Source organism: Herpailurus yagouaroundi, unplaced genomic scaffold (genome assembly GCF_014898765.1).
Source record: "Herpailurus yagouaroundi ecotype Mexico unplaced genomic scaffold, PumYag 192, whole genome shotgun sequence".
Classification (NCBI taxonomy): Eukaryota; Metazoa; Chordata; class Mammalia; order Carnivora; family Felidae; genus Herpailurus; species Herpailurus yagouaroundi.
This window is the reverse complement of record NW_024412423.1, coordinates 17,320,676-17,343,455: the sequence shown is the minus strand read 5'-3', so window position 1 is coordinate 17,343,455 and position 22,780 is coordinate 17,320,676. Positions and strand designations below refer to the sequence as shown.

Sequence of the window (22,780 nt, the reverse complement as noted above, 5' to 3'; positions counted from 1 at the left end):
CTTTGCTTAGGTGATAAAATGAAAAATAAGACTAAAAATTATTACAAGAATTCATAAATGTAAAGTGCCTGGGGAAATGAGTATTTTGCTTAACCAAGGATGATGAAAATAAATTTTTGGATTAGGCTAAATTTTTTATGAGAGAACTTTTGAGAGTTTCTATATCAAACATGGGAGCTCTATTTAGACGTAAACATTTTCCAGGTTCATTAAGACAACTTAGAGTGAACACAGACCATAAGTAGCAAAGGAGAACAGAAACATCTTGACATAATTTGGAAGACAGACTTGAAAGAGTTTGGGACACAAAAGTTCTAGATTGAAAATCCTATGCTTTCAAAACAAAAACAAAAACAAAAACAAAAACAAAAACAAAAACAAAAAAACAACTCTACCTCATTCCAGGGCTTTCACACTTGAGATGAAGAACAGATTGATGAGAGAGGGATGAGAATCTTTAAAAACAATTTTGATGGATGTTCATTCCAGGTCAGGAATTCTAGTGGAAAAGATGGAAATTGAAATGGACAAAATGGGTGACTCAGTTGTTAAGCATCAGACTCTTGATTTTGGCTCAGGTCATGATCTCACTGCTCTTGAAATCAAGATCTGCATCTACTTCCAGCATGGAGCCTGCTTGCGATTCTCTCTCTCTGCCTTCTCTGCCCCTCCCCACTCATGCACACATGCTCTCTCTCTCTCTCAAAATACATAAATAAACTTGAAAAAAAAAAAGAAATGGACAAAATTGGACTCTATGATTTTAGCAAAAATGGGAAGACCCTGGAGGGCAGTGCCTATATAGTGGCAAATGGAGAAGAATTGGAAGAGATGGTGTCTCAGGGAATGACTGACACTCGGAATTCTCTAGAAGGGTTACATAATTATAGAGGCCCACCAAAATAAAATATTCAGAAAGTAATTTAGGCTTTACTTAAATTGTAAAAACCCCAAATTCTAGGTCTGGTAAACAGAGGCCTGATTTGAGTCTTAACAGTAGGAAGTCCCAACCACTACCTAGGTCTCGTGCCTGAGTTATATTAAGAGTCAGAAGGCTTTGGGGCGCCTGGGTGGCACAGTCGGTTAAGCGTCTGACTTCAGCCAGGTCACGATCTCACGGTCCGTGAGTTCGAGCCCCGCGTCGGGCTCTGGGCTGATGGCTCAGAGCCTGGAGCCTGTTTCCGATTCTGTGTCTCCCTCTCTCTCTGCCCCTCCCCCGTTCATGCTCTGTCTCTCTCTGTCCCAAAAATAAATAAACGTTGAAAAAAAAAATTAAAAAAAAAAAAAAGAGTCAGAAGGCTTTGGATAAAGAAGTAGTCATGTACCATTAAGGAGGTGTGAAGAATTCATCAAATTAACACTTAAGTGGAGCACAGGATACAGATGGTAGGTTGTGGTGGTTCAGCAACAAACCTCAAGAGACAATGAAATACCAATGTTGATTACTCATAGGTACTGGGGGAAGTACCCCAGCATACCATGGGGCCATCACATGGGGGAAGTCAAGGCAGAGTGCAGACAGAGAGCCCGGACCTGGCCACATGCCTTTATTAAGGTATATGGGTGGAGTACTTTGGAGTTCCCAGGTTCAGTCCAGATTGGTCAATTCAGACTGAAAGAGGAGGGTTTTGGGAATCTCCATGGTCAGGTCTTACCTAAGGGGCATACCATGGGAAGGCCCTGGGAGGCAGGGGAGGCTACTGATCACAAGAGCTATTGGAAACATCAGATCAGGAACTTGCACCTGCTGGTGACTCTGTGGGCTATTATCTAGAGCATGTGCGTGCAAGCACATGGGGGTGGCGGTGGTGTGCTTGTGTCGGTTTAAGATCACTTCAGGTTGCTTGGCCAAACAAAAGGGATGCCAAGGCAGCAATACCATGGGGGAGATTAACTAAACTCATGACAGAGAGACACTGTGGTAACGCACAGGTGTGTACCTCCATCTACTTTTTCCTAAAGAAACTCGAGTAAGGAAGGACTGGTAGCTGGGAGATGACATTACTTTCTGGAGGTCTAGGGTCCCAGTTCAGCCAGATAGACCCAACGGGCATTACCTGGCATGAAAATGTGCCTAAGCTAAGTTTGTTTCATGGTACGTGAAGGGGATCTTCAGTATTATTCGTGGTTATTTCCCAAGTCCCTTATTGTATAGTTGGAATACATATCTCAAGCAACTGCAAGAATTCTTTACCCATAAAATAAGTCCTTTGGTCTCTTTTGTTCTCCCAAACTAGCAAATTCAAAGTGAAATAATTTCACTGGGGGAAATGCAACATTGGTATCTATAGTCTGATCACATCCTCATTAAATTCCACAGATGGGGAGTTAGAAATACTGAAAAGTCTTGGGGAATGGCAAAGGGTTATTATAAACCTAATCAGATGATGACGTGAATTGCTGTTTGTGTTTCAGATGTGGTTTTCTTACTGAGGCAAATTAATGCAACTCCCGGCACATGGTAGGAAACTATGTCAGCTGAATATATTTGTCTATTTTTATAAATAGCATAACAATTTTGCTTTAACCTAGCAGCACAGCACTACACCCTTACCATCTAGACTCAGATTTATTTACTCTTATAACAAATGCTACTTTCTAGTTTGGACTGAGATTTGTCACGGCAGTATACCGCAGGCCTTCACAGTGTGGTTTACATATTGGTAACATCATGCCTGTATGCCTCAGAGAATAGGAAATAACAGGGACCCTAGATGTCTTGGTGTTGTTTCTGATGGTGAAACCTTTGGTCAGATTTCCCTATTTAAATCCAAAATCACTTCACACATAAAATTAAAGACTTCTTTCTCTCTCTCTCCCCGCCTCACTTCCCTCCAGGAAAAAGAAAGGATATAATAGTAGCAAATAGCAAATGTAAGTGAGTAAAATACAGCATTTCAGAAAAATTAATTTACTATGTTGTAGCAAATGGAATGTGTGACATTTTCTGCATTCTTCTAAGAAATACATGTCTTAAATAATGACATTTTATATCAATGACACTTATAAAGGACAGGAAGGACCTGCACATTGAGCCTTCCTTATATGAAACAGTGAAGATTTGGTAGAACTCACCTGTGAAACCATCTGGGCCTGGAGCCACATGTATTTCTTTAGGCAATTAACCATTCAGCCTGTTTTCAAATTTATTCACATAATTCTACAAAATAGAATCTTAGTATTAAAAAAAACCCTTCTATTTCAAATATTATTGCCTATCTTATCACTATTTTGTGTGTCTGTGCTTTTGCCTTTTTTCCCTTGATCAAGTTAGCTATATTTTTTTGTTAGTTTGAGCTATTTTGCTGATCTTTTACAAAACAAAGTATTTTCATTTATTAAGTTTTCTAGTTTTTCTATCCTCTAACTCATTAATTTCTGTCCCCTATCCGGTATTTGTTTTTCTTTTAGTTCTATCTTTTGCCAGGTACCAATAATATCCCATTAAAAAAAGAAAATTTGGCAATATGAAGAGCTCAGAATTATTGTCTTCCTGCCAAGAGATGGTAAAGATAATTAGAACAAAATGTTTTCTTATTAGAGTCTTGTGTATTGTGCCTAATAAAGTATTATCTGATTCATTAAACATTTGTATTACCAAAAATATTTTGAAAGCCTTAGCCTGGACATAACATATATTAACTAATAAAAGAAATACGTCAGAAAAGGAAATGGTTTTGCCTGAAAGGCATATTTATCACAATATTTTAAAAAACTTTACTTGCCAGGGCTCCTGGGTGGCTCAGTCAGTTAAGCGACTAACTTCGGCTCAGGTTATGATCTCACAGTTCATGAGTTTGAGCTCTGAGTCAGACTCGGTGCTGACAGCTCAGAGCCTGGAGCCTGTTTCAGATTCTGTGTCTCTCTCTCTCTGCCCCTCCCCACTTGTGGGCTCTCCATCTCTGTCTCTCTCTCTCTCTCTCAAAAAATAAACTTTAAAAAAATAAATAACTTTATTTATCAAAAGAATGTTGAGGAAAATATATCTCACTGTTTTATATTTTATTCTTATCAGAACATTCAATTTATGAAGCTTATTAAAATGCAGATTTTAAGGCAGTCTATGGGTCTTACTTCATTGGAAAAGAGTGGGAAATTACATGAAAAATACTGAAGTGATGGGAAAAGAAGCATGTTTACTCTCAGGCTGATAAACTAAACAATAGAAAATGAAAACATTACTCTTTTTTTTCTGTTGTCTTTTTCTGAATGTAAAATGAGTTCTCTCTTTCATCTCTCTGAATCTTCATAATACTCAGCACATTATTAGAGTCGTGGATTGTTAGTGCACGTGTGTGTGTGTGTGTGTGTGTGTGTGTGTGTGTGTGTGTGTGTGTTTTACTTTGGTTTTTCAATCTAGGCTGTAATTCTAAAAGGACAATGGCCAGCATTCTCTTTGGGCTCACCTGAACTCCAAGCTAAGTGCCAGGCATACTGTAGCTAATGAACACAGAATATATTTCATTCACCTAAAAGAAAATCTTCTAGTTATCCACTTTGTCATGTTCATCCTGTGTTCCTAAATTAAAAAGTAAAAGCCTATCATCAAATTCCATATAAAGTAAATTCTGGGTCAATTACACCCATTGCTAAGGCTGTAAACAGTGAGAAAGACTTGTGGCTATGCGATGCTTTTCCATGGTGATGCAGGGACAGGCAGATACTGGAAAACAACATCCTACTCAGGGAAAAGAAAAAAGGACAGAGATGTGTTGGCCCAGAAGTCGGTGAACACTAAAGACTGAAGATAAAATTCCTCACCTATTTCATTTATCTATCTATCTATATTTTTTTTGTGGTGGGATTTAATTTTTTTTTATTTTGAGAATGAGAGTGTGTGTGTGTGTGTGTGTGCGTGCGCGCGCACACGCGCATGTGCATGGGGGAGGGGCAGAGAGAGAGAGGGAGAGAGAGGGAGAGAGAGAGAACCTCAAGAAGGCTCCACAAGACCTGAGCCGAAACCAAGAGTCAGATGCTCAACTGTCTGAGCCACCTAGGTGCCCCGGGAATTTTTTTTTTTTCAAAATTTTATTTAAATTCTACAGGAGTAGAATTTAGTAATTCATCACTTACATATAACACCCAGTGCTCATCATAACAATTGCCCTCTTTACTACCCATCACTCATCTAGCCCATCCCCCACCTACCTCCGTTCAATAAATCTTCAGTTTGTTCTTTATCTTTAAAAGTCTCTTCTGATTTGTTTCCCTCTCTCTCTTTCTCTCTCTCTTTTTCCCACTTCCCATATGTTCATATGTTTTGTTTCTTAAATTCCACATCTGAGTGAAATCATATGATAATTGTCTTTCTCTATTTCTGTAATTTTTTAAATATGGGATTTCTTACGGTTAACAGTGTACTGATGATAAAAATTTCAACATAAGTAAACTGATACAGTAATTCTAGCCTTCATGCACCTGAGTATTCCAAAATGGCCTGAGATTCTAGGTTGTCAATTTAGTCACTTAAAGAACTTGCCTTTTTCTATTCCCAACAGAATTTTTTTTTCATATTCTTATTTTCTTCCCAGTATATGACTGAGCCCAGAGCTGGAGATAATAATGGTCAACTTCTCTATCTCAAAGAATTTATAATAAGGCAGTGGTTAACTTCCCATCTTGGGAGACTGTTCTCATAAGATAATTTCACATTGGAAAACCACAGAACTGAACATTAAGTTATGTTTAACATATTCATTAGGAGACACTGCATTACAAAAAAAAAGCAATCCACCCTTTAGAATGGATATTAAATGGAGATTAAAGATTTTAGAAATGCTTAGACAATTGTTTTGAGCAACCAACAATTTCTACCAACACATATCCAACACAAGAGGGAGAGAGAAGAAATATTGTAATGATAACAGGATTTAAATGCACTCAGGAACAGCTGAGGCAAAAAATAATTTAAAGAAATCATAAATCTAGAAATGCCCAGATTACTGTTTTAGTTATTAAAAAGTACTATTTTCTGTCTATAAGATGCTTTGCTACATGTGCTTTTCATTATTCCTCAACTTCAGATGGCTGAGACCCTCCAAAGCTAACCTGATCTTCTAATCTAGACAACAATGATGGGGTTTTTCTATCTATGAAAATACTCCTTCTTATTCAATGCTAGGGAGGGGCTGGATGGCTTCAGTGTCCAGTGGGCTAATGGTAAGAGATGGTCATCCTGGGGCAATCAGACACTGATATTTTCTGCATTGCATATGAAGCATCCAGCTGAAAAAACCAGAAATAATGCCTTACCTCCAGAAGATGAGGCTAAATTTAATCATTTCTGAGATCTTAATCTAAGGGTTTTCACATTTTTTTTTGCTAGTATTGCCTAATGGATTTGTTAAAAATGCAGATTTCTAAAACCCATTCCCAGAGTCCATGATTCTAGAGCCCAAAAAGCCATTTTTTTTTTAAAGAGCTTTCTGTTTGGTTCTAACCTAAGCAGTCTATGTAGCACATTTTGACATTGGTTTAAACTACATTCTGGATACCTTATAACCTTGGATAATCAATTACTGTACTATGATATTTCACACAAAATGTCACATCACATAATTTCTATATTATTTCTACTGCCATGGATGACAAGCTTTAGAAGCATCGTAGACATTGAGGAAATGGAATCTGAAAGAGGTTCTTGGATATTTCATAAAGGTTTAAGAAACAGGTTAAGGTCAATTGATGGGACTGTTGTGTTTTGTTGATGTTACTAGCTCACTGGTATGTCTGTCTGGTGACTCCTTTTCCTCACTGTGGTTTTTCCTACAGTAAACATAGACAAAGAGATAAAGTCCTAGATAAGTTTGTCACCTTTAAATGTCTTCCTGTTTGCTGAGGCCACCCCTTATTTACATTCCAGCTTCATGCTGTAAGCGGCCTGACGTAACCATGAACAGAACTGCTGAAGACTTACGAGAAAATCCTGAGTTTTGGACCTTATTTTGTTGAACCTTGTTCAAGTGCAAAGTTTTGGTCAGAATTTTGAACAAATACAGGCAGCCATGTTGTTTCCATCCTACATTTGGCTCATAGTTGGCTCATAAGACAACTAAAACGCTGGCTCCCTCAATTAGCTTTGTTAAAGATTGGTTATGGCCACTGGCAACACCACCTTAGACTTAAGCAAGCAAGACCCTTGCTCTGGCTACTCCTCAGAGGGTACCATGCTTTAGAGTTTCTTCCTCAAAAATTTATAACTCCCAGGGCACCTGGGTGGCTCAGTCGGTTAAGCGTCCGACTTCAGCTCAGGTCATGATCTCACAGTTCGTGAGGTCGAGCCCCACTTCAGGCTCTGTGATGACAGCTCGGAGCCTGGAGCCTGCTTCGGATTCTTTATCTCCCTCTCTTTCTGCTCTTCCCCTGCTCACATGCTATCTCTCTCTCAAAAATAAAGATTAAAAAAAAATTTTTTTTTTAAATTTATGAGTCCCCTTCTGGTACCTGAAACCAGACTGTGCCAGCAATGTCATCTAGGCTGAAGCTCTATGTCCAGCTGAGGACCTAGTGGATCCAAGTCCCCATTTTTCCTTTGGGGAGCCCTCTGACCCTATAGTCCTCCCAATCATGTGAGGTTGATTGGATGTGCCAAAAAGCTTGAGGATTCTGCCTATTGCATCATCCCGTGAGCCAGTGGCCAGGTCCCAGTACCATGTGGGCAGCTTGGTGAGCATATCACTCCTGCTGCCAATATGGTAAGTGTTTTGTGAAATGGTGCAAATTCACACCTCCAGAATGATGCTGACATGCTGACTGTGGCTGACACTCATTCACACTGGGTGTGGGATAAGTGCATGGCTTTGGGATACTGAAGGCCCACTGCCAAATCATGGTCCATGTGTATGACCCTATTGATTGGCACCTACCCATGTGCATTCCAACCATCATACAGGTACTTCTTTAATATACAGCAGGATATTGTGCTTATTCTTTACCCTGCGTAGAGGGGGCTCCACTGGCACCCAGGATGTTTGTACCAACTCTGCTTGCAAGCTCACCACCCTGAGTGAGTAGTCCTTCTTGCAGGGCTACCCCTATCTCTTCAGAGGCCTTGAGGGCTTTCAGGACTGCTGCTAAAACACCATTGGTCCTTCTGATGAAAGTCTTCTCATGCTTCAGATCTAAGCAACTAAGAATTCCTAAACCATGGTGGTGACTGATATTCTGTTCACTCTGTCCATGAATACCTCCCTTATCCTTCTCACTGGTGGCAACATGTGGAAGGGAGCAGTGTGGCCAAAGATGAAAAAGATTACATTTTAGGAAAGCTGTGATCATGTGTGACCTAGAGTGACATAGAAGATATATTCTTCTACATTGTATGCAATAAAATTTGAAATGATGAATTTAACATGACCAGGAAATAAATTATTGGTCTCATTTCCCTGCATAATCTGGGTGCATATGCATTTGTGGTCATTATCAGTGAAGGTCAGTAACAGCCTTTGAGAGGATCATTGAAAGTCAGTGATCATGGGCCCTATTAAGGATGATACACTGTCATGAGTAATGATGGAACCAGCAGTAAATGAATGGTATTAGGGAATTACAGAGGCAAGGAAGTCTATGCTTCAATACAAAATAAAAACACAAGTTCAGAAGAGCACAACATTGTCTATAATAACACTGTTGCCACCTTTATTTTCACAGTGGGAGATATGAAATTAAGATGGTGCATGTGACAGTAAAGGTCACAACAAGTGGTTCTTCTACCCAAACAGGAAAAAATGGTATCTGAACACCACAAAGAATATTTATGTGCACTGGCTGGACAATAAACTCATATGTAAGTGGGGCACCTGGGTGGCTCAGTTGATGAAGTGTCCAACTATTAATTTTGGCTCAGGTCATGATGTCACCATTTGTGACTTCGAGCCCCATGTTGAGCTCAGTGCTGACGGTGAGAAGCCTGTTTGGGATTCTCTCTCTCTCTGCCCCTCCCCCGTGCTCTCTCTTTCAAAATAAATAAACTTAAAAAAATAAATATGTAAGTACCTTTTTTCTTCTCATTAAATATTCATCAATAAGCCAATAAACCCTACCTGTTTCAATATATGTTACAATGTCTTTAAATCAAATTGTTTCTATTGAAAAGCCCCATACAAATATGTGGCCAGGGATCTCCACACCCAGGGGCAGCCCCAGCGATATGTATCAGTGACCAAGGACCTAGGATCCACTGTGTGCTAAGCACTCCAAGCCTGGGACATGTATTAACACTAATCTCTAATCCTCATATCCTCTCTGTTGGGTAAGTTTTTTTTTTTTTTTTTCTAATTAACATCTTAAAAAGAGAAACAATTGAAGCTAAGCAACTTGTCCAAGGCTATGAATACAATATGAGTCAAGCGTGGATTTATTTCTACCCTGTTCAGCTCCCAAGACCAAGCTCTCTCTTATTAAATCATGAATATGAGCAATGGCAATGTATCACTCTACAAAGCAGATGTTTGGGAAGGCATACATACATATACATAATTTTACTACTAGCAAAAATATCTTTTGGAATCACCTCATTTGAAACGCCTTGAAAGAGTGTTTAAACCATGAAAACCACAACAATGGATAACAACCATTATCTTTACACAGGGGCAGGGACAGTCATCATTGGCCACAAACCTCTCTTGTATTCCCTGCTTCACTTGCCTGGCCCCACAGAGGAGGAAAAGTAGAGGATTATGGGAACACGTGAGAGGTCAGATGAATGTGGGTCTAGTACCCAGAGTACATTAAGGAGAGTAGCAGATTGAGGTTCATTTCTGTGCTCGCTGCTGGCAATGAGTACAGTCAATTGATAACACAGATATAATTGGCCAAAGGCTATAAGAGAAAATTGCTGGACATCATATTGCTGCACACCAAGGTCTACTTATATGGTACATTTAACTTTTCAAAGCACTTTAATATGAATTATATAATGTCAGCCTCTTCAGGCTGTGTGGGGACGGTTAGAAATGCAACTTGTCAACTCTGTACTTGAAATGTGTTTGTAGTCTGAAAATATGTACTCACAGAATGCTAGTGCTGCTTAAGACCGGCGTAACCTAGGATCAGCTAAGTTTTTATTTTCTGACATCAGAAAAGATGTGTAAACTTGAAATGGAGGTAACGATGAATGATGTAATATTAAAGTTACATGTTTTTGCCCTCATGAGCTAGTTGGCCTTAAATTGTAACTATTAATTTTGACCTTAGACTAATATCCTTTCATCTAAAACATTATATGATTTATGTTAAAATGGGATAGTTCTCTGTATATAGCTACGTGTGGACAGGAAGCATTGTCAACGTAATCATTCAATGAGGTAAAAGGCCATTAAAATTCATTGATTTTTCAAGAAATTTCAGTACTTTCTCTTGTCATGATCTTGGATCAGAACTGGATTAAATGATGGGTCAACCCAGTAGTTGTCACAGTGGCTGCCTACAAGACATGCTTAAACATCATGGAAATTGATGAAAACCTAAAATAAAAACACAGATCCAGTCCACTCATTCAGGTTGTTACTCTTTAGATAACCAGAAAAAAAAAAATACAATTTTGTCTCTCTCTTCTCTGCATATAAAAAAATGTCTTATTTTGAACTGAAAAGCATTACAGTATTAAATATGTAAGCCCAGGCCTGGGTGGTTCAGTTGGTTAAGAGTCTGACTTTGGCTCAGGTCATGATCTCACGGTTTGTGGGTTCGAGCCCCACGTTGGGCTCTGTTCTGACCCTGGAGCCTGCTTCGGTTTCTGTGTCTCCCTCTCTCTCTGCCCCTCCTCTGCTTGTGCTCTGTTTCTCTCTGTCTCTCAACAATAAATAAAAATGTTAAATTTTTTTTAAATGTGTAAGCCAAAATGCCCCCTAAGGGAGATGCTGGGGAATCTTTCACTTTCTGAGCATAATCAATATGTGTCCCCTCATCAAAATGGCTTTAGATAGACAGAATTTATATGAAGTAGTGGGTTAAGTCATATGGTTTGCAGTAAGAATCTGGGATAGAGCTAAATTACTATATATAATAAATCAAGAGAGAATAGTGGTGGTTTTAGTGGTACTGAGTGGAGAGGGCTATGGTAACACAGGACGGAGGCAGAGCAGAGAGAAGGGAAAGGGGACGCCTGATGTATGGGAGGTCAAGAAGGGAAACTTGGGAGAGGAATATATAATGAAAAATTTTGAAATGAATATTATACACTGAGAAATACAATCCCTTTCCATGTGACCTATGTTAAGTTTAATAAAATCACCATTATTTATTAATGTTCCTTTGCAAAGAGAGTTTTATTTGGGGAGAGCCCAAAGGAAAGGGCCAAGTTACAAAACTTAAAGAAAGAAGTCTATAACTTTTTTATCATTAGAGAATTATTTTCATAAAAAATATAAGCTGATAGAATCAGGAGAAAGAGACAAGCCATTGTGGTTAGAGAGTTCTAGTACATGCTTCTCGAAAGCAGATAGGTACAGGAAACAAACCATCACAAATATCAAAGTTGAATAATGTAATTAATAAGCTCAAACTAGGGGTGCCTGGCTGACTCAATCCAGGTTAAAGCATCCAACTCTTGGTTTTAACTCAGGTCATGATCTCAATTTTCAACTCTTGGTTTTACCTCAGGTCATGATCTCAATTTTCACAGGTTTGAGCCTCGCGTTGAGCTCTGCACTGATGTGCAGAGCCTCCTTGGGATTCTCTTTCTCTTCTCTCTCTGTCCCTCCTCTCTCTCTCTCTCTCTCTCTCTCTCTCTCTCTCTCTCAAAATAAGTAAACATTAAAAAATAAGCTCAAACTAATAGCTATAAACGTTAGATACTGCGCAGAGAATACATACGTTAAGCAATCACTAAATATATGTGAAATAGTTCAATTACCCTAATGTTTGGATAACTGACTCTATAGTATACCCAAAACCTGGCACTTCAACTTAATTTAGCATAGGCCACCTTTGAGTCCACATTTTGGACAGCTAACCAAGAAAACTGTTAAAGTCATTTCTAGCCCTTTAGCTTTGAATACAGAATCTCTGATGAGTGAGCCCTATCATTACATTTATCCTGATATAATTTTAAAAAATATAATGTTCATTTTATTTTTGAGAGAGAGAGAGAGAGAGAGAGAGAGAGAGCATGCAAGGGAGGGGCAGAGAGAAGGGGAGACACAGACGCCAAAGCATGCTCCAGGCTCTGAGCTGTCAGCACAGAATGTGACATGAGGCTTGAACCCACAAACCACGAGATCATGACCTGAGCTGAAGTCAGACACTTAAATGACTGAGCCACCCTGGCATCCCTATGCTGATGTAAATTTATATTGATTCCATCTCGATCAGATTCCATCTGATTCCATCTCGATCCATAGAATAAAAATCTATTCCTACATATATTTCCCAGCGTTCTGGAAAAGTCGTTATACTGTGTATATCAGATCTCCTCATGGATCATACTTTGTGTTTCATCCTTTGAGGCCTACTGAGTCCTGAGTTTAGTTATAGGTCTGTAAGCAAATAGAGATAGTGAGAGTAGTTCCTGAGGAATATCAGTTGTACCTTGCCAGATAACTACCTCCCGAGAAGCAGGTACAGGTTCTTCAGCCAAGAGAAGACTAACCTCATTAGGCAGAGGTTCAAAGTCTTCTTCTATAGACAAAGAAGGCTTGGCAGAATTTTGAGGTTCCAAGTACCAAGCTTCACTGGAATATGCCTATGTGATCCCTTTTCAATTATTCAGGTGCTATTCCAACTATATCAATGATCCAACTTTAACAATAGAGATCCTCTAGAATTCAGAACTCAATCTGCATTTGTAATTCAGGCATCCCCAGGATAAGGCACTGGGTTTGATTTTGAGAAATATCTTCCTTATGGCTATAACAGTTAAGAGTTTCCTTTAGGACAATTATTGAAGCTTTCGGTCCCTTAGGCAGACCTTAACCTTGGAATTTAAAGCCTTGAGCTCATTATTTTCCCTTCCCTCATTTCTGCAGCCTAACAGCCAACCAACCCCATTATACTCCTTATTTTCACTAGAATGTTCTATGGCAGCAATTACTAGGCCTCCCAGAGCAATTGCCTTCTACAGGCACATGTTTACAGTTATCCGTAGGTGATAATTTAAGTAATCATTGTGAAATTGTGTGCCATGCATGGTCAAGATACTTTTTCCCCTGGAAATGAGGTCATTAAGGCCTATAAGTCTAATCTGACCAGAGGATCCAGTCCAGAAAACTCAAAACCATTTCAGAGAACTAATCCTAAAGATTCCATTCCTCTGGAATCACTCTCGGCACCAAATTCCATACCAATCAGCCTTCTATACCATAATCAATTAGGATTTGCAGCTTATATGTATGAAGTAGATGTAACTATGGCCATAGATACAGATGCAGCTATATAGAGATAGAGGTACATAAATACAGATCTAGATTGGGTACAAGATTTGCTATACAGATGTGACCTTTAGACAACCATGGGAGTTTGTGAGTCAGTGTCTGTAAGGCTACTGTCTTTGCATTTAATGCTGGAGCCAGTCTGCAGGACAGGCAGTCAGGAAGGAAAGATGATGTAATGTAGGGAAGAGAGCAAAGACAAGCTGTGACCCCAAATAAGAGCTGGAACGTAAAAGGATAGACTGAAACACACCTGTGAACTGGATAGTATGGATGTAGAACAAGAGAGGCTATTGCTACTGTCCATCATCACAGAATGTGACACACACCTGGCTCAAGAATCAGGGTGACTAAAGGAGGATCAGGGGAAGGAGGGGCCCAGGGCAGCCCTTTTACTATCTCATTGTTCTGTCAGTTTCTGACGGAGGAGTATTGAACTCAGCTACAAATGTGGAGATGTCTATTTCTCCTTTAAATTCTATCATTTTTGCTCCGTGTACTTTGAAGATTTATTATGAGGTGCATACTTATTTGATTGTGATATATATATTTTTTTAAATCGACTACTCTGTCATTACAAAATGTCCCTCTTTGTCCTCAGTGATATTCCTTTCTCTGACCTCTATTTTGTCTGATATTATATGCCTATTCTAGCTATGTGTGTGGTTACTGTTCACATGACACAGCTTGGTCAATTCGTTTACTTTTAACCTATATGTATGTTGTTTTTTATTTAAAGTGTGTTTTATCAGATATCATCCAGTTTAGCTTTAAATCGCTAAACTAAAAACTAAACACCCTCTGTAAGGCTTACTGCAAAATCCCCTTTTGTTGGTTTTCCACAGTCAAATTCTTACTCTTGAAGTGCCACTGTATTAATGTATGTTTTCAGAAGGCCAGCTTAAAATAGAAATATATTTCTTGAGCTGAAGGGCACGTCAACAAATTTGTTATCAATCATCACCATATGAGTAGAAGGAATATTCCAGAGGGATTGCAACCCAGTGTAGGTAAACTCTGAAGCCTAGACAGGATTTAAAATGGAAATGGAGGCGCACCTGGCTGGCTCAGTCAGTTAAGTGTCCGACTTCAACTCAGGTCATGACCTCATGGTTCATGAGCTCGAGCCCTGTGTCGGGTTCTGTGCTGACAGCTCAGAACCTGGAGCCTGCTTTGGATTCTGTGTCTCCTTCTCTCTCTCTCTCTCTCTCTCTCTCTCTCTCTCTCTCTCTCAATCTCTCTCTTTCAAAAATAAACAAACATTAAAAAAAATGGAAATGGAATATGTAGGATGGCGTAAGTGACCATACATAATATAAAATAGATATACAAGTCGGGGGGGGGGTGGTAGACAAGAGAAAAGAAAGGAAGTAGATGTCTAAAAAGCATCAAGGGCAATGAAAAGAATTTCATGGTAGGTTTTAGAAGGAGAGAAGTAACTATTAAAAAAAAAGGCTTAGTAAATTTCTCAGTTTTTCTTAGGGCCAGAACTATATACTATCCTCAGTTAATCTCATTTCAGCTGGTCTATTTAGGATGTGGAAACCCTCAGAAAGGCCATCAGAAATAGGAGGACAGAGGTTTAATATGTCCTGAGTTAACTCAGTTCTCCCAAACAGTTCTTTTGTAACTTAACATTTTAACCTGTTAAATTCTGTATCATCTCCAAATTCTCACTATCAAGAGAGATGTCTCACTGCTTAGACCAACTATGGGCTTACACTATATTTGTGGTTCAGTTTTTTCTTCTGTGGAAACCATCCCATTTTTTCTGATGGCACATCACTTTCATAATTCTCTTTTTGCTTGGGGCACAAAATGACTTTTTCCATCATAGTTAGCTGCGTACCCAAAGTCTTGCTTATATCACAGTACTTAGGCTACATTTCTTTTCGGGCTTAGAGTGGCTGCATAATTCTCAATATCCCATCTGGCTTCAAATTGTTTAACCTAGTTAAAAGCTCTTCCAGCAAATAGAAAATGATCCCCACCTGCAATAGCCGAGGAGCACAAAAGCATAGTGTCACTTTGGATTCCAGATAGGCTAGGGACATATATCCTTACTAACAGTCATTGCACATGGTAACACGTGAAAATGCTGAGTCATAAAATACCATGGTATGCCACCACATCCTTATACACTTTCACATCTGCCTTAATTATGCTGCAGAGGAGGTGGGGGGCAATGGAAAATGGTAGAATAAAGCTGTCTTTCTTTGGCAGAACACTTCACTGCTTACAAATAATTCCTACAGAATGTTCACTCATGTGATCATTCCAGTGTTGTGAAGAAGGCCTGAAATGATTCATTATTTTTTAATGGATGAAGAAGTTCCAGCTGAGTGGGAGACTTTCCCAAGGTCACACCGGTAGTAACTAATTGAGGCTGAATTCTAGCCTCCCGACTTCTGACCTATTGTCTCTGCTGGTTGATTTTTGGCAGGGAAAGATAAAATGGACAGAACTGGCTGGTTCTGTGAGGCTGAGAACTCAAGAAACCGACAGAGATCACTCTGTAAGTAAAGCAAAGCCAGAATTTCACTTTTGCTTGAGTTATTAATTTTTTATAGCATAGATCCATTTTCAGTTATTATCTTAAGCCAAGTAAATGTCAAAAGAAAATCAACATTCACCTGTTCAACACCTACGGCAGCTGCCAACCTCCATGGCATATAGTACAAATAGTTTGGTCTGACTTGCTTTTATGGACCAATTGCCTCCTTCCATTTACCTCTGCCTGCTAAATTTTTTAAAAAAAATATTTATTTATTTTGAGACAGAGAGAGAGAGAGAGTGTGTGTGTGTGTGTGTGTGTGTGTGTGTGTGCATGCATGTGCAAGTGAGCAGGGCAGGAGCAGAGAGGGAGAGGGAGAATCCCAAGCAGAGTGCTTGCTGTCAGCACAGAGCCCAATGTGGGGCTCCGTCCCACAAACCAAGAGCTCATGACCTGAGCCAAATTCAAGAGTTGGACGCTTAACCCGCTGAGCCACCCAAGCATCCCCTGCCTGCTAAAATTTTACCGGTTCTTTCAGACATATTTCAGAGATCATTTCTTCCATGAAACCTCTGATCATCCTCAACCAAGTATGACCTTTCTTCTTTTGAACTGTTATTTTAGTTTACTTGTACTTATTTGTTCTTTTGTAATACTTTCTTTGAGCTGTTCAATTAAACAAGGAGGCCATTAGAAAGAAGGGGCTCTCATGCCATGGTGGCCTACGTAAGCAAACCAAAATCTAAGTCAGAAAATGCTTTAAGGCTGCAAAATCAAAACGTTAATGACAACCAAACCAAAAAGCCAACTAGACTTTAAGCTACAGGCAATCGATCACTTCCTTTCTTTGTTTCTGTGCTTTCTCTGCAGGAATATTTCCCCTGGTGCCTGTTCATAGAGTGCCCCTAAGCACTTCTGGTTTGGCAGTGTAAGATTCAAATTGATATTTTCCCAAAAACACTCTTAAAAATTTTAATATGCCCCACTTCATCTTGAAGAGGTCTAGCACCAGAAGAGGAAACCAAAAGAGATCACAGACACCCCCAGGAGTAAAGAGCAAGCAGACACAGGTGCCTGTTGAGCCCCTTAAGCTTGCTGCTTTCTCCTTGCCTTGGAAGGTCCTGGGTAGGTCCCGCTTGGATCCTAGTTCCACGGCATTTGTGTTAAGAGCTTTCAGCCTTCATTTGAGCATTTCCTTTTCTGAACTAAGTCTGAAACCCGCCATATTTGGACTGGGTTCTGAGCTGGACTGGGTCCAGTATAAAGCCTTGGGTAAATAAACTTTTGTTTTAATGCTGAACAGCTAGGTTAATCTTACCAACGCTAAAGTGGAATTACAGTGGCCCCAGTGGAGAAATTTTAACCTGATAAATGTATCCATTTTTGAGATACTCTTGAGAAAAAGGAGTCTTGCCCAAGTACTCACCATAAAGGGTGGAGGAGAAATAATCTTTCTTCCTCTACAGTTTCTGGTGACCAAGATGAGATCCACTGGGACACCCCACTCACTCCACAGCCTGCAGATAGGATCTGGCGAAAACTGATAGAAATCAGCAAAAAGTAAGAATCCTTACTGAAGTCGGCTCTCCCAGATTTCCCTCTATGGTACATAGTGGAGAAAGGAAGATAAAATCGTTCCTTTCCAAATTCAAATTGTCAGGAAAAACATTTGTAAGAATTAGACCTTTGAACTGTGACTCGTGGATTTGCTTCTGGGTACCAATTGGTTATTGATCCTTTCCCAGAAACAGTTAGTGCCTTTTTATTTGTCTAGTGGTGTGTGCTGAGAGCCTAGCTTGCCTTTCTGCCTGCCTGGACGTGTAGGTTCTTATATGCACAGGCAGGTGAACCTTCAGGTTGGGGGCTCTAAAATATGGCTGAACAGAAGTGTGAGTTGCCTGCCATTTGCTGCTAGGGCCCTACTAACTGTTGTTAGATCTCAGGGGAATTGTCTAAGTCTCTGTTTCTTCTGGCTATTTTTTGGAATGGCTCTTGATCTTGAGAGGGCAGTATCTTCTGCACCCTCTGTGGGGACACCATGGGATTTTCCATTGCCTCCAGGAATAATTATTGTTTGTCCAGGCTGAAAATGGGCAACATAGTCAAAAGAATTTTTTTTAAGTCGCTCTGTGGTCAGAAGTTGGCCACATTGGAGGCTGCTATTTAGAGCCCGATAGGAACTTTTTTTCAGGCCTTCTCCCCTAAGTGAAAATGAAACTATATACCCAGAGGTAAAGAAAAATTCTCTGAAGCTGTTTATGGAAGGATTTACTAAAACATTCTCAAGACACACAGCTCAAAATCTAAGACATAAGAATCTTTGATTTCTATCATAGTTGAAGGTCTTCTACCTAATATAAAGAAGAAAATTGATGATATGGTTGGATGTGTTCATAAACTTACCACACTATAGAATGCTATTGCAACAGGCTCAAAAGCTGCTTACTGCTAAATAATTTCACTAGAAATGAATGTTTCTAAGAATTCTAATCAATATATGCAATTCGAACTACTAGGAGAGCTAAGGCCAAAAGAAAACACCTGTACATGAAAAATACGTTTGAAAAAAGTTGAATGTGTATTCAGAAAAGGAAAAGTATGAAGGAAATGTTTTATTTTTGTTGTTGTTAAGGTGTAAAAAAGAGAGTAACTGTGACTTAAAGTAAAATGACTGGTCGTTCCAGAGTGAGAAGGAGGAAAAGCAAGAATGGATAAGAGTGTTGCAGAAAAGGAATCTTGGGTAAGGAATGTTATGTGTGGTCAAGCTGGTTAAGATATTTTAATTTTAAAAGAATGTGTCTTAATATCAGAACTACACTGGTGCAAAATTAGAATCTGTTGTCTTTTTTTTTTCTGTGTTAGAAGGACAAAATGCACCTGGGTGGCCCAGTTGGTTAAGTGTCTGACTCCTGATTTCAGCTCAGGTCATGATTTCATGGTTCATAGGATACAGCCCCACATTGGGCTCTGTGCTGACAGTACAAAGCCTGCTTGGGTTTCTATCTCCTCTCTCCCTCTGCCTCTCGTCCTCCTCTATCTCTCTCCCTCTCTCTCTCTCTCTCTAATAAATAAATAATTTTTTTAAAGGAACAAAATGCTCTTGGACTACTGATCTGCTCTTGATAAGAGATTGTGGAAGGTGTGTGTGTGTGTGTGTGTGTGTGTGTGTGTGTGTGTGTGTGCATGTGTTTTAACCATTTAAATAACCTCCCTAGAAAACCAAGATCTTGTGTCTTAAAATTATTTCTTGTGCCTCACGTGATCTTTCTCATGTTTCTCATTACTTAAGAAAATCTACTCTTCTCAATATTAAGAGCTAAGTTTTGTCCAAAACTATGTAACCTTCTGTATTTGCCTTTAAAATCTTCTATTGCCACTTTGGTTAAATAGTTATTATTACATAACTTTGTGTGATCCTATTTAGTTAGATATTTAAAACTTTTGATGTTTTAACAACTTCCCAAAATCAAATTCTAAATGGAGTCTATTTGACTTCAAAGTAACTTGGAGATTTCCCAGAAGGCACCTGAAAAAAAAAATCTCAAAGAATTTGTCTCCATCTTGTAAAGGAGAAATATTAAACTATTCTGGTTTACTTGGTATGTTAAATGCCATGGGAAGCATTACCAAGCAAGAAGTGATAATAAACCTTATTAGGGCACATGTATATGGTTATATGTTACTGATATAGGTATTCCAGAAATTGTGTGAAGTTTCTAAAAATTTGTTAGTACTCTCACTGTCCAATTATTATTCTAAATTATTGTATGCCATGGAAATAACTGCATTTCCTTATCAAATGAACTCTCAGCTTTAAACGTGGCATGCATGGAGAGAGAGAGAGAGAGAACCAGGAAGGGGCAGAGAGAAAGGGACAGAGAGAATCTCAAGCGCCTGTCACGAACCGCGAGATCATGACCTGAGCTGAAACCAAGAGTCAGACACTTAACCGACTAAGTCACTCAGATGCCCCTAACCACAGCCATTTTTTAAAAAGTCCTTTTGCCATTTGTAGCTATTTACTCTGAAACTTTTTCAAAAATGCTTCATCTTCAGGAGATTCATGGAAAAGACTCTGAGAACAACTCTGGAATACAGATTTCTGATAACTTGAAGATCATGGAGCTGAATGGGAGAAGAATTTCCAGAACTAATGGAAAAACTGGATTCAAGAAAATGAGAATAAAAAGATATTGAATGAAATGATGAGGATAATTATGATTACTTTTATAACTTTTTCTGTGAAGCGTTCCTTATTGTTTTGATTTTCTAGATTTAAGGGAAGTTCTTCTCTTTTTTCTTAATTACCTATGACTTAATGTTGTCAATATACCTTTGTCATAAGAATGGAAACATTTACTTTTTATGCCTATATAATCCCCCCATAATTCAGAAACTTATTGAGCATTCTTAATTTCATAGCAATATAATTATTTGCACAAGTTCAATAGCAATCAGATCTCCTTATAATAGGACACAACTAGAAACATGGCTTTGACTAGACTATCATTTTTGAGAATAAGCATAAAATCAGATATAACCAGATAGACTGAATGAACTAATGTTGACTTTATGCAGACAATAAAATGCCCTTGGAAAAACTGGCCTGATATCCTGCTGACAGGATACCTTGAAACTTTACCAGGTGAGTAAGGAAGGTTACTTCCTGGCAGTCCTGGGAACCTCAGGATATTGTGGAGACCTCAAAAAAAGAGGATTTAACATGGCCAACAGACACATGAAAAGATGCTCAACGTCACTCATCAGGGAAATACAAATCAAAACCACACTCAGATATCACCTCACGCCAGTCAGAGTGGCCAAAATGAACAAATCAGGAGACTATAGATGCTGGTGAGGATGTGGAGAAACGGGAACCCTCTTGCACTGTTGGTGGGAATGCAAACTGGTACAGCCGCTCTGGAAAACAGTGTGGAGGTTCCTCAAAAAATTATAAATAGACTTACTCTATGACCCAGCAATAGCACTGCTAGGAATTTACCCGAGGGATACAGGAGTACTGACGCCTAGGGGCACTTGTACCCCAATGTTGATAGCAGCACTTTCAACAATAGCCAAATTATGGAAAGAGCCTAAATGTGCATCAACTGATGAATGGATAAAGAAATTGTGGTTTATATACACAATGGAATACTACGTGGCAATGAGAAAGAATGAAATATGACTTTTTGTAGCAATGTGGATGGAACTGGAGAGTGTGATGCTAAGTGAAGTAAGTCATACAGAGAAAGATAGATACCATATGTTTTCACTCTTATGTGGATCCTGATAAACTTAACAGAAGACCACGGGGGAAGGGAAGGGGAAAAAAGTTACAGAGAGGGAAGGAGGCAAACCATAAGAGACTCTTAAAAACTGAGAATGGACTGAGGGTTGATGGGGGATGGGAGGGAGGGGAAAATGGGTGATGGGCATTGAGGAGGGAACTTTTTGGGATGAACAGTGGGTGTTGTGTGGAAACCAGTTTGACAATAAATTATATTTAATATAAAAAATAAAAAATAAAACTGAAAAAACAAAACAAAACAAAACAAAACAACAACAACAACATCAACAAAAGAGGATTTAACCCCAAATGTATACAAGTATTCCAGGTGAAGTCAGATGGTGGTCCTTGAGTGGGCCTTTTAACCTAGAGAGGCTTTATAAGACTGAACTAAGATTCTCTATTAATAGATTTTGCAAAGCAAATTTTATAAGAGCCTCTATGGTCAATCACTACTGTTTCTGTACTTATGTAAATAACCAGGCCAAGTGAATGAAATTAGACTTATTTTGCAAACAAATTAGTCCTGCTCTCAATATCTTTGATAGCAATGAGGGCTACTATAGAGTAAAAAGCTATGTTTGAGTAGAAAACGATAACATAACTTTGTGAATATTAGATTTTAGTCTTCTTCATTGTCTTTGAAGTTTTGTTATACACCCCTAAACCAAAGTGGATCCTGAACTCTTCTAATTTCCTCAAATATCAGGCTACAACTTTCTAAATGTTTTCAATTTTCTTCCACACTTCTGATTTGGAATCACTAAGAATAAAGCCCAGTCTTAAAAATGTTTTTTTAACATTTACTCATTTTTGAGAGACAGAGAGACAGAGCACAAGCTGGGGAGGGGCAGAGAGAGAGGGAGACACAGAATCCGAAGCGGGCTCCAGGCTCCGAGCTGTCAGCACAGAGCCCGATGCGGGGCTCGAACTCACAAACTGTGAGATCATGACCTGAGCCGAAGTCAGATGCTCAACCGACTGAGGCACCCAGATGCCCCTAAAGTCCAGTCTTGAACCTACGTGGGAGGGATCATGCCAGGTTCCCCATGGTACCCAGACAGCAGCCAAATTCAAGGGGCCTGAACTTTCAGTCCACATCTGTCAGTGAAAAAGGACTCCACCAGCCTCTTGGAACTATATGCCACCTAGAGATCTAAAAGTAACATTGACCAGAGAGGGAGTGATGTCAGCAAGATGGCAACATAGATTCTTCCTGACATCACTCCCCCTCACAAGAACAATTAACAACTATGCAAGAACAAGACACCACTGAGAGAATCCTAGAACACGGAGGTAAGGCTGAAGCCCCTACCCCACACCACAGAGACCAAGGCAAGTCTGCATTAGAAGTGTAAGAGAGGCAGCTACAGGCTGACTGCATTGCCCCTCCACTGCACCAGGACAGCACCCCCTGGAGAGGTCTCCTTAGCCTCCACTTCCTCCAGCAGAAAAAGAGAACCTGGGGGGACGTCAAGCTGCCCCACCCCCAGCATTGTGGATCACTTGGCAGGAGCCCTTACTCTGGTCTCACACCATTATGGACTCAGGGAGGTCTGTGGGGCCCAGCCACCAGGAATGTGACTGTGATGAAGAAGGTGAGAGGGGCTTGCAACAACCGGCACAAGGACC

The 22,780-nt window shown here is 39.5% G+C and overlaps 2 long non-coding RNA genes across 3 annotated transcripts; one reads left to right on the top strand and one right to left on the bottom strand.

Moving 5' to 3' along the window:
• Window positions 1-392: 392 nt before the first annotated feature.
• Window positions 393-17,491, bottom strand: LOC121010658 (uncharacterized). The gene is made up of 2 exons (XR_005781317.1): window positions 17,288-17,491; window positions 393-499 (listed from the first exon to the last, which is right to left on the bottom strand). It is a non-coding gene; the product is annotated as an uncharacterized LOC121010658 (long non-coding RNA).
• Window positions 15,742-20,049, top strand: LOC121010657 (uncharacterized). 2 transcript variants are annotated; one of them, XR_005781316.1, is made up of 4 exons: window positions 15,742-15,882; window positions 16,400-16,451; window positions 18,494-18,601; window positions 19,918-20,049. It is a non-coding gene; the product is annotated as an uncharacterized LOC121010657 (long non-coding RNA). The 2 variants fall into 2 exon arrangements; XR_005781315.1 differs by lacking the exon at window positions 15,742-15,882 and having other exon boundaries at window positions 16,275-16,451.
• Window positions 20,050-22,780: the final 2,731 nt, after the last annotated feature.